General features: G+C 39.0%; 1 long non-coding RNA gene across 1 annotated transcript; it reads right to left on the bottom strand.

Annotated features, from left to right (window-relative positions):
• Positions 1-8589: 8589 nt before the first annotated feature.
• LOC120324427 lies at positions 8590-10465 on the bottom strand. Its single transcript, XR_005565729.1, has 3 exons — positions 10406-10465; positions 9229-9289; positions 8590-8605 (listed from the first exon to the last, which is right to left on the bottom strand). It is a non-coding gene; the product is annotated as an uncharacterized LOC120324427 (long non-coding RNA).
• Between the last annotated feature and the right edge of the window lie 1758 nt (positions 10466-12223).

Genomic DNA, 12223 nt, shown 5'->3' with positions numbered 1-12223 from the left:
TGCAGAGGAATATCCTAACCCATGGAAAACTTTGTAAAGCATAACAAAATCACCTACTAAGTAACAAATTATTTCTATACAATACCTCTTGAATGAAAAAAATTGCCTGGCAGCAATTTGGGGTATTTTGGGCACGTAGAAGGAGAACAGCAAAAATGAGAGAAAATGCATAGACTAATGCACATGCTCAGAAAGCACCACGCATGGATCCACGTCTGGAAAAGGAAATGCCAAGAACACTATACTGCTGGTACTCTTGTTCCTACCCAAGGTATCTCTGGAAGAGACAATCTGCAACCAGTGGGCAACAATTCCTCAGATATACAAATTCCCTTACCTTTCGATCACCAAAATTACCATTAGAAGTTCTGTTCCCTGTCTTGCTCCGCTTAAAAGTGTCTGAAGAATATCAGTATTTTTGAAGCATAGAGAGATAGTTAAAGAGGAGTGATAACATTTTTTCCCTGAGATCTTGGAGATCTCATTGGAGATCTTGGAGTTGTGTAGAGGTTTCACTCTAAAAAGAATCCCAGGAGAGTATGGTTATATGAAGAAACTTACCTTAAAACAAAATAAACAAAAAAACCCACAAAAACATCCCTTCAGTGAAAGCCATACTGACAGCATCCACGAGGTTGCACAGGCATCCTGACAGTTCATTTCCTGGATAAACAAGTTCTTACAGCTGATTTAAGGTGTAGGCAGGTCTGTGTATGATTTAAATTCTTATCTTCATCTTCCTCTCTAAACACAGCAATGACATAGTTAATATTTGAACAGTTGGGGGGGTTGTTGTTTTGTTTACTACTTTATCATTCATCTGACAGTAAAAGTTACTTCAATGTTACTGGTAGACACCAAGGTGCTATGTTCCTAAGGGTGGAGCTTAACAACAGAGCACCACTTAGCCCTGCCATGTCCAGAACCCCAATACAAGAACCAAAGCAACCTGGCAGACAGGTTCTCTGCTGACTATAATAAATACTTGGCCCAATCATGCTATTAGATCTGGTAGGAGATACACAGCCTGGTGAAGCACTTAGTCTGAGTGTCCATACCCATCCCTTGTGAGCCCCTTGTCTGGGCTTGTTACATATGCTGTAACTGCTATCCCTTCTTCCTTCCCAGTCTGGCAGTCTGCAAGACATGCCACACTGCTAGGGAGGAAGTCAGTGGGAAAAGCAAGTATTTGAACAATTAGACTGAGAGGAACAAATTTGAATCCAGGGACATAATGGCTGTTGGTTTTAGTTACTGGTGACTCATCTTGTTTCCCACCAGGAAGCCACAGATCAGTGTATTTCAAGTATTACTGATTCCTATTATCTGTTACACTGAGAGAACAAGGAGGAAGAAATTAAAAACACTCAAACCGCAGTAAGAACATAGACAAATAACATATGGGCTCATGTAATAAACCAGTCTTGCTAAACTACACATAAAAGCATGCTACAAATAAAGCACCTAAAACTAGTCAGAAGAGTATTCAGTAGGGTTTTTTACCCAACAGGTCATCCAGATTCATCTCACAGTCGTCCACCTTGAGCAGATAAGCACTGCTCATAATTCTAACTTGGTTCTGTTTCACAAAAAAAAAAAAAAGACTGCAACCTTGCTGGCACCCTGCAGTACACAGGAACAGAAACATCTTCAATATGCCATCTTCCAAAAGACCCTACTTGATCAAGTCCCAGGGTGGGGGGGCCATGGGTTTTAGTGCATTTTTGTTATTGTTGTTTTTTTATCACAGCAGAATCTAGTGAGGGAAGCATTACAACAGAGAAAAATATGACAATTCTCTCTTCCTAAGGCCAGGAAGTTATATTCTTTCTCTTGGACGATTCCCAAGAAGGTCATTCCTTTCAAGGGCTTCCACTCTCCTTCCTGATTAGACTAACTAGAGTACACCAGGGAAGAAAATCTCTATATTAAGCAATTTATGGAACTAATGGCAAGCAATCAAATCTCCTCAAAATTTTAAAAATCAGTAACATACAAGAAACATTCCACAAGCTTGCCATTACATTTTTGGCCATTTTGAAGGAAAAAGGTCTGTCAAGTATTTTAGGAAAAGATGCTGAAATTTTCCAAAGTGCTTCAAAACCTTAATGTAAATTCTAATGTTTCAGTGGTAGAGGGATGGGGGCCTCAGTCTGCACTGGGCTTCAGAGAGGTGCAAGGCCTTGACGTGCATCTCAGTGCCCCAGCAGATGTGTGCAAATGGACTTACTTCTAGGGCCTCTTGACTAGACACAGGGTTCCAGGACCCAGACTGTACTTCCAACATGTCACAGTGGTGTGACATTGTGTCACCCCAGTGACCACACCGTCCACTTCATACGTCTTGTTAATTAGGCGGTAGGTATTAAAGCAATGACAGAAGGAAAAAGTATGGAAGGCAGCACAAGAAAGATTACTCAAAATATCTTGCTGTTGTAGAAAATTCTCTGTCTGTTCTAGTCATTCACTGAAATTAGACTCCAGCTAGTTTGTTGTTCATGGGTGCACACACATACGCACGCACATTCTGCAACATGTTGTTATCTGCCAATTCCACCCACACACCTGCAGACCCCGTCCCCAGATGTCAATCTCAGTCTGTAAACTCAGTGAGTGCTATGAATATCTGGATTGCATCCTCAGGTTTCAACACCAGCGTAATGTCACAGAGCATGTATTTCTCTGTTCTTGACAATAAAAAGCCTTGGAAAGGACATCGTTACACAATACTATAGAGAGAGCAATCAGCCAAGTCCAGACTGGAACTATAGTAAGTACTTACTGCACTGCACACAGTAAGTAACCTGAGAGCTTGGAAGGGGCACGGCAGAAATCCCAGTTGGACACATATTTTATATCTCTCATTGAAATTTTAAAGACCGCACTGTCAGTCACAATGACATTTCTTGACATTCATTCACCAATGCACAGGTGAATTTGGAGTTTGTAAAAAACAGTGGGTGCACAGCTAACAGAACAAGCACCCCCAAGACTCTCCAAACTACAACGGCAGCAACATCACCCCACTTTTTCCTAAAAGAAGGCCTAAAGCAAAAAAAAAACCTTCACTACAAGTCAGCACAGACCAGTTTGCCAGGTCTACCTCTAGCTTCTGATAAATCAGCCAAGACAGTTATGATGTGAAAACCCTCTGTGAGGAACCAAGCGAAATGGACTGGAATCAGATCGTATCTCATAAGCTAATAAATACCATATACATTACCATAATGAAGAGGGAAATTACACTCCCTGGTAAGAGGGGCTGGGTGACCCAAGACAACGTCTTATTATATAGAGTCAATAATGTATATAGCAATTAGACAACATCTGATCATCAGACAAGAAACAAATTCATGTTTTAACCTGGCTGTTCTACAGGATGTACTCTGTTGTCCTCAATTTACAAACAATTTACAAATAGGTAAAATAAAAGTCTTTGCTATGTGAAAGATACAAGATTTTGTTTATAATACAATTTCCAAAATATATTTTCAATTGTTTTCCCAAGTCTAAGACTAATCTGTGTTGGAGGACAACCCTTAGTATTTGCACGATACAGATACAGAATCTAAGTCACAAAAGAAATCCAATTTGCCTTAAGAATGTACTATGAGAACAGGCATAATTGGGAACTCATCCAAATTCTCCTGGTTTATTCTACAGCATTCTGTCTACTGGACCACAAAGAAGCTATTCACTGCTTCTTATTCTACAATTTTAGATTTAATGTACTACCAAACCCCTCTTTTTCTCCAAAAACACATCCGGAATTACTTTCTTAGCTACCAGTCATACTGCACTGGTTTATGTTAGTTGTGAGGGGAGCAATTAGCTTGCAAAGCACTTTTAAATTAAAGAATTGACAAATATTGCTGGACAAGATTCTCTTTTCAGGTCCACATCAGAAATCCCACTGACTTCAGTAGAAGCACAATCAGACTTGTTGTACACACACACAGAAAACCCATAGAAGAAGTATTTAATAAAGAATGTGGTGCCCATCTAGTACATCAAATGAAGTCACGGCGCAAAAACTCCGAAACTTTGGACAGTCTTACATGAAAAGAGGGGAATCGCATGAGAAGGATGCATAGTAGAACTGACAATCAAAAAAAGCATCATCATCTTATGCTTAGCTATAATAGTAAAATCAGTATTGCAATCTATAACCTTCTGGTTTTATGTTCACTAATATAATAATTCCTATTCAGCTGCCCATATTCCTAGTTTTCAAATCCTTCCCAATAACTTGACACATCCACATGTGTTTAAAAGCCACTCTAGTCTTCTTCTTCAAGGCTTCTCAGAATATTTCTGGTTTTCTATTTAAACACTTAAAAAAGTCCCTCATATTTTGTGATAAGGACCATCTTCGTTGTTTCCCTAGTACAGTACAGAGGCACCTGGTCAGTGCTTAAACTTTAAAATATGGCTGTCTTCATTTTAAGAACTCTACACTGCAATAAATTTCTTTTAGTTCTGCCCTTCAACTCTCCCCAAGGATAAAGCTGCAGAGCTCTGAGAAGTTCCCAGTGTCCACTTACTACAACTCCTCATTTTCTCTTTCTCCTTTTGTTCCCCCTCTCTGCTTTTGGACTTCTTTTAAATTAAAGCCTTTGCATTAATGCAGTATTGAAAAACATGAAGGCTTTACCATCACAGAAGACAAAATTAAAGCAAATAGGTTGGACTAATAACACTATTCAAATTGCATATATTGTCAAATAGTATAGTAGCTGAGTGGTTTTCGTGCCTAAGAAGCAACTCTACATCACCTTCCGGCACTGCGGGCTAACAATGACCACTGAATCCAATATCCATATTGTCCGGAATCAGAACAAGTGGAACCTGCTGCTGACCGTATGCCTGTTTTGCTTCATCTGCTGCTCTGAGCAAATGCATTTTTTCATGTCTGGAAAAAATGTTTTTTCAACTGCTTACAGAAATATTGCAACTAAGACTGTTATGTTATTCCCTTCTAGCTTACTCCTCCCCAAAGGGATTTTAGGAACTGTCTCTTTATTGTTAAATGAAACCCAGTGACTTTTTTTTATATTCCCCACTACTTTTGCATGTCACCTGTAATATATTTTTAATATTGAAAATCTTCATAGCATGCAGTTGTTTAATGCCCTTCATTAAAGCCTCTCAAAGCATTTTGTTGTCACTAACCAGTTTGATCTCACCAACCCAAGCATACACAAGCATTATTCCTATTCTGTAGACAAGGAAACAACTACAGAGAAGGCTGAGTGGCAGAATTCATTCCTGCATTCAAACTTCAACCACTAGATCATGAACAACTTGCAAAAAGGCAAACTGTTCTCTAATGCTCAGATATCTGTATGATTGCATTAACAGGAATTCCTCCAATAACTTGCTGTGTCTTCTCTCAGATACTTCCTTGGCCATTCATTTATTAGCAAGCTACCCACAGATGTTAACATACCATACAAACACCAAGAACGGAGGCCAATAGAAAAAAAAAAGCTATTAAAAAGGCTCTTCTCCAGTTAGTTTAGCATCATATAACAAGTTGCAAAAGTGCAAAGTACATAAAAACTATAAATTTTTACATTTTTCCTTTAACACACTGACGACCCCTTTCGTTGGCATCTTCAGCGCTCTTCACTGTCAGCTGAACCACTTTAAACAAGACACTACTAGAAAAATGTATTAAAAACTTGTGCAAAAAAAAATTTTTCTACATCTCAAAATTTTAACTTCAAAGCTCAATTTTATCTTTATATGTACCAGCCTAACAGGTCATACACATATCCCTCTAGTGAGTGTTAAAGTACTGAGATGTGCCCTGTCATGTTGTAAAAATGATACCCCGATGCAGAAGTTTAACATAATGAGATGTACAAAAACCACCTGTGTATTTCTCACTCAAATCTAAGGAGTGGGAAAGCACTATATTCAAGAACAGTCTTCTGCAACAGATTAGAAATGCTACAGACTATACAGACTTTCACAAGTGAAAATGGAAGTATCTTTCCCAGGTTAGGAAACTATTTACACAGTAAGTAGAGATGCTGTATACTAAAGTTTTGGAGTTTTTTTAAATGTTAAGTGAAAGGACAGATTGCAATCCTAGCATTGAAAAACTCCTGTTGTAGAGTAATGCCACTTTGGAAGTTTTTCTGATATAATACCAACATTTGCAGAAATATGAGTCAATTTACACTGTGTCATTAACTTCTATTTTTGCTTATTTCCTATTATTACATGTTACCATTTCTAGAGTAGTTTTCACTTTGTTGCATAGAATAGAGGCTGTTCAAAGGATGAATCAGCAATACATATGGAAAGAAGTTCCCCTTGGTAGAAACTCTGCCCCACTTGTGGAGATTAACATCTTTCTGTTGTTAAGTATCATATTCACTATGTCACACTCCAGCAGTAGGAATTCATGATCAAATTGTCACAAGTCAAGCAAGGATGTCAAACATACTATAAGTCAGTTAATCTTCAGTTATTTTCTATAAAATGTATACTCTGCCCCAGCAATGCATGCAAAAGTTGGTCCTTAACCAAGAAAATAAATGGCTTGGAATTAGCTCATATTGACCTGACAATAACAATTTGCAAGCAGGCAGTTAATGCAAAACAGCTGACTTGGAGTAATTTACTTAAAATAAGGAGTCAGAGACTGAGCAGGTTATTCGTGTATGTATACTCTCAACATACACACACTTAAATTATGTCAGACAGTCTGGCAACATTTTGATAAAATACAGGTGCACCTGTAGCTTATGCCAATCTAAGTTACGTTTTTTTCAAAAAATTCCACTTCTTCAAGCTCTGTCTTTCTGGCAAGGTGAAAATGCGTGAAATGATGTCGTTGTTCTTCAAACTTGACACTTTTCACCATTGTGCGTACATGGGCAAATAAAAACCTGTTTATGGTTTATTTGTAGCTATACCGTTCACAGCCTTTTAGCACATAACTATCCCAAACTTCAAAACTGGACAGCTCTAAGACAATAAAGCTTCTTCCTGCTCTCAGGTTTTAGAACTGTCTGCTTCATGTTTATTTTTCTTTAATCTTTGCTTTTACAATGCTATTTATTTATTTCTCTGCTTACTCCATTTGTTACTCTGAAAGCATGAGAGATGACCAACATCAAAACCTGAATTACACCCCATGCAGCAAGGTCACACAGAGACCTCAGAACCCCCCAGGGAAACAGGCACAATGTTATCTCCAAGCCCTTTCTCCCTACAAAAATCTGCCCTTCTGCTGGGGGCAAGGCAGCAGAGCACAGAAGATATTGTTTTGTTCAACCCCATTCCTGGCACCGCAGCCCAACAGCAGCAGGGAGATTTTGGCAGGGAACGTCAGCGCTTGGACCGTCTGAACAGTTGCACGGGGAATGCAGCCAGAGGCTGCCCAGCTGCTTCTGGAAGAGGCTCCAAGCGACCCTCTCACCTACTGGGCCTCTCTGGTTTCACAGACCGCTCGCCGATACAGTGAAGGTTGGAGCAATATCAAGGAGACTTCTCACCATCCACAAGTCCTCCTATGAACCAGCATAGGCTCTACTTGGTAGTTAACTGCAATGATCCAGGCACGGGCTAGATGCTGAGATCATTTAAAGAAGCCTCAGAATCACATCTGCTACCAGAAATAAAACCAAACCCACTTTCAAGTCAGTATAGCTGTGATTTGTCTGTTCTTAAAAGAGAATTACATGAGCATAGGAATTTATTTGTCAGTGGGCAGTCTCAGCTTTGTACTAGACATATGAATTTATATGAAATCCAGATGTCATTTAGAACAGTGTCAAAAGTCAGACTAAAATTAGTATTCACCGAATGACTTTTTGAAAGAAAAAATATGCTTTGCAGCTTAAAGAAAGAATTGTAAAAATATCTCAGTCTTGTGTATTTTTCTTAGCAATGTCATTGAGGTTTCTCTGGTACAAACAGATAAGCCTGAAGAATCAAAAATGAAAATACTTGTTTCTGTTTAGATATGGCTCATAACTTATCAGACTAAGTCTCAGTAGTTCCCCCAGAGTACAGAACTGTTCACCACTACACTTTGATTTACATGCACACTATCTACCTACATGAAAAGTCTTGATACACTGGAAAAGACCAAGATAGGTTTTCTACATTTATTTAGCAAACAAATGAAATTACTTTCAACAGTCTTCAGTTTTCTTAGGCAATACCAGAAGTGCCTGCACACTAGTCTACTAGTCAGTGCAAGCAGGGAAAAAAGCCCAAAACATTTTTAATTTTTTTCCAAGACAGCCACCCAAAGTTCTACCTACCACTCTACAGAGTGAGTTCACCTTCATGCCATGCTGTGCCTACCCAAATAGTAGCAGTCACCCACTTTCACTGAATAAAATGGTGCTTTATTTGTAAAGATGTAAATAAAGCTCTCTTTGTTCATGAAAGATCTCTATTCTTTTCAGCAAAAGGCATGATCTCATCATTCTAATATAATTGTCCCATTAATTGCATGAAAGAAACTTTGCATTGCCGCAGCTGGGACAGGTCACTCTAGCAGGTGAATCCGAAAATTTAGAGGGATGCTTACAATTTACCTCACCAACAGGAAGAAGAATGTGTGTCACTTAGCTATTCCCTAAGAATGAGAAAGAAAGCAAAATCAGCACGAGGCTAGGCTGACATCGAGATGCCATTCAAAGAGTATCCAGACCCAACAATGTCTCAGCCTCATAATAAGCCTTTTACAATCAGTTGGCCCTCAGCTGCATTGCAAAATTCCATCTCAGAAAGAGATTAAAGATATCTTTTAGTCAGGAACATTCCGTTGCACCTTCGGGAACACCCATTTACTTTAATTGTTGGTGTTGATATTTTCTGCTGCACAGTCATCTTGTAAGTTCCACACAGACATTCTTTATGAAGCTTTTTGTTCAACTGCAGGTTTTTGACTAAAAAATGTTTAGATTTGTAAATTACAGCAAGGACAATTTCAGAAAGAAAATGGTATTATTATAGTTTAGGGTTCAGTTTTTTTAGAAGAAAACATTGAGGTCATACAATAAATAAATCTCTGTTGTAACAGATAATACCATTCAATACAGTTTTTAAGCTAGTAACTTTCTTTGAAGTTGCTCTTCCTTCCAGAGTTCTAAACGAAGAGAGAGAGTGAATGAGAGATGATCAGATACAATAGCTGTATGAAAGAAAAATCCTTTCCTTCAGATGCACCCCAGTAAGTAGTTGATTTCAGCAACTTACCATTCTTTCTTCAATCGACATGAGTACTTCAGTTGTTTCTAAAACAAACATCACGAGTCCGCTACAACAGAAACAGTGTCACCCTTCAGTGCTTTGAGAGTTTCAATTTATCAAGACCGACAATCTACAGCAGCTTGATACTGAAATAGCATTAGTCATCTGGATGCAAGGATGCTGCTAAACAGCCAGCATGTTTGTTCTCTAAGTCCCACTAAGAAGCCTGAAGTTCTTGTGAGAACACACTGTTCTTGGTGACTAAAGCCAGATTCAGTAATGTGGAGTTACAAGATTAGACCTGTGCCCTAAGCACTACAGAAGGCAAGACCAAGTAAAAACTGTCTCCACCACAGGTCCTTCTACTTTTCGCAGCTGGATGTCACGTTGCACATCAACACTAAGCCAGGACAGGTGAACAGACTTTTCACCTTTCCTTCAGTTCATACTCTCGTGTCCTAGGATTGCAGTCCTACCCTTGTATTCACATTATTTCCACTTGTATTTCATCTAAAATACTGAGTTTGCCTCTCTTGTTTCAGAGTTTGTGTCTCACACACCTAACTCTACAGGTACAGCTGTTTTATCTGCTTTTTCTGACATAACTTCTTGGACTTTGGGACTGAGTACAAATTGTACAAAGGAAGATCCATTTGAGGGACCATATATCAGTCTGACCTGCTAGATCTTAGGCCTATCATACTGACACAGAAAATGGACTTCATCCTATGCCTGGATAAACAAGTAGGGCAAATCCTTGGCAAGGGGAACCATAAATTGCCTCCTTTAGATATCAATATTTATAATGTTTCATATCCCGAGATACATTAACTAGGATAAGCTCTGTAGAGTTCTTCCTCTGCAGAGACAAAGTACAGCCTCCCACACTAATAAGTCCTCAACTCATGCATCTAGCAGAACAAATGCTTTAGCAACTCCCACATTACCAAATTAACTTAAAAGCATCTTAGGACAACCTTCATGTTACCACTTCAGCATATATAAATTGGATTACTGAGAAAGCAGGTTTTCAAGAACTGCAGTGCACTCCAGGGCATTAACGGATCCCCCCCCCCCAGTCTCTGCTGTTGCTCCTGCAGCAGCTGTCCCCCCCTTTTGTTGCAGTATGGGGTAAGAGCACCTGGATTTCAGCCCAATTTTATCAAGTTCAGAAAAATGGCACCTGTAGGTGGGCTGGTCTTCAGTCAAAGGCATCCTCATACTCAGCATCACTGTGGCAAGCTGGCCTGCTTTCCACTCCAGCGTGTCTTTCTGACTCGAACAGCTCTAAATACTGACACCCTGCTCTAAGTCACATGCCTATAGAAGGGAGCAGATCAGCAGCATGGGTGGCTCTTGGCTGTGGAAGTGCCAGAAGCAGCTTTGCAGGGTGAGGGGTTGCCTACAAGACCCCCGCCCCTGCAGCAGATATGCTTGCTTCCACCCAAGTTTTGGAATAACTAATTTGTCTTAAGAAACTCCTCCAGCTCAGAAGAGGTTACAACCTCCAGCCACCTGTCATCACCCTTCTGCTTGAGATTATCTGCTGGAGGGGCTCTTATTACAAATGTTGCACAATCTGTTGCCTTCAAAGTGAACCAAGTTAACTTAAAAAAAAAAAAATCTTTTTAACCTAACTCATTTTGGCAGACATGTAAGAAAATGACAACACGCACAATGAACAAATCTGAGACGATGATAATCACCAGCTGAAAAGATGGTGACAAGCAGCTGAGGGGCAGTTACCTCTTCTGCATCATAGCAAGATCAGACTGTAACTCCTGCCCCTGACTTCATTAAACTACAGTTTTGTCTTCTAAATGGCAGTTTATTTTCTATACATTGCTAGAACCAAGAAAAATTATTCATCTGTGTAGCTAGAGCTAACATCTTCTACTTAATCCACAAACAACACTCCTGCACAAATGCTAGTGATTATTCTTTTTTTGAATAATCCTGTATTGTTACGGCAGTTCTGGGAAGCCTCAATTCTTCCGGGGGGAAGTTATGTTTGTTTGATTTGGAGATGGTGGGAATTTTTTTTAAACTCCAACATCTTTTCTTGTTTACAGCAGTACCAAAAATCCTAACAGACTAGTTTCTATAGGCCATAGAGAGATGCCTGGAGCTATGGTAGTAATTCCTCTGAGGACTCTGGGGATGATCACAAGGGAAAGGGGTACACAGAAACTATAGAGACTATGCAAGAAATAAGCAGCATATGCAAGAGGCTTTGAAATAACTGCCTAACATACACAAGCTACTTAACACATATTGACTGACCCCAGGAAAAGCTATGCAGGTGTGAAGGGGCAGCAAGTAAGTTTTGGGGAATCACAAAATTCACCCGCATTAAATGGTTTATGCAACTAAATGGTGAGATTAAGCACCAACTGTTGTTCTAGGCATGCAAGTGCTTTGAAAATTTCATTCCATCATTTAATTTACTTGAGTTCTAAAAACACCAAACCTCTTCAATTAGTATTCAACTACATAACAGGTTGCTAGTCTGCAATTCAGCATTATTTTTAGACACAACTTTTAGGCTCATGGTCATGTTTTCACAAATAAAAACTAGTTAAGAATCTTTATCTCATGATCTTAGGTTACGTTCACATCCTGTTCACACACATCTTGCTTTCTGTTTTGTCACAAGGACAATACAGTTCAGACACTTTTTACTACCACTTCTGTATTTCCAATTAATTCTCGTAGTTCTTTAATTCTTGTAATATTTATTCCATTTTCAGCTACTGTCAAAATCCAAGTCCATCAAAATTTTCCCTTCTTCTTTTTGACTCTCTAGGGAAAAAGCTAAGGGATGGCTGGTGGATGTGTAGTTTTAAAATTTAAACTAAAACCGTTAAAAGTTAATGTTGTTAGTCCTTTTCCTCCACGGTTTTTCATATCAAATATGCTACATTTACAAGACAGACATTTTTTTAATTGCCAGTACAATCGACTACCAAAGAACAAAAATAGGATTTTAACTATATTGTAG

Source organism: Pipra filicauda, unplaced genomic scaffold (assembly GCF_003945595.2).
Source record: "Pipra filicauda isolate LSUMZ 115617 unplaced genomic scaffold, ASM394559v2 scaffold52_size3558583_pilon, whole genome shotgun sequence".
NCBI lineage: Eukaryota > Metazoa > Chordata > Aves > Passeriformes > Pipridae > Pipra > Pipra filicauda.
Note: the sequence above shows the minus strand (reverse complement) of the source record. Positions and strands in the feature narration are given on the sequence as shown.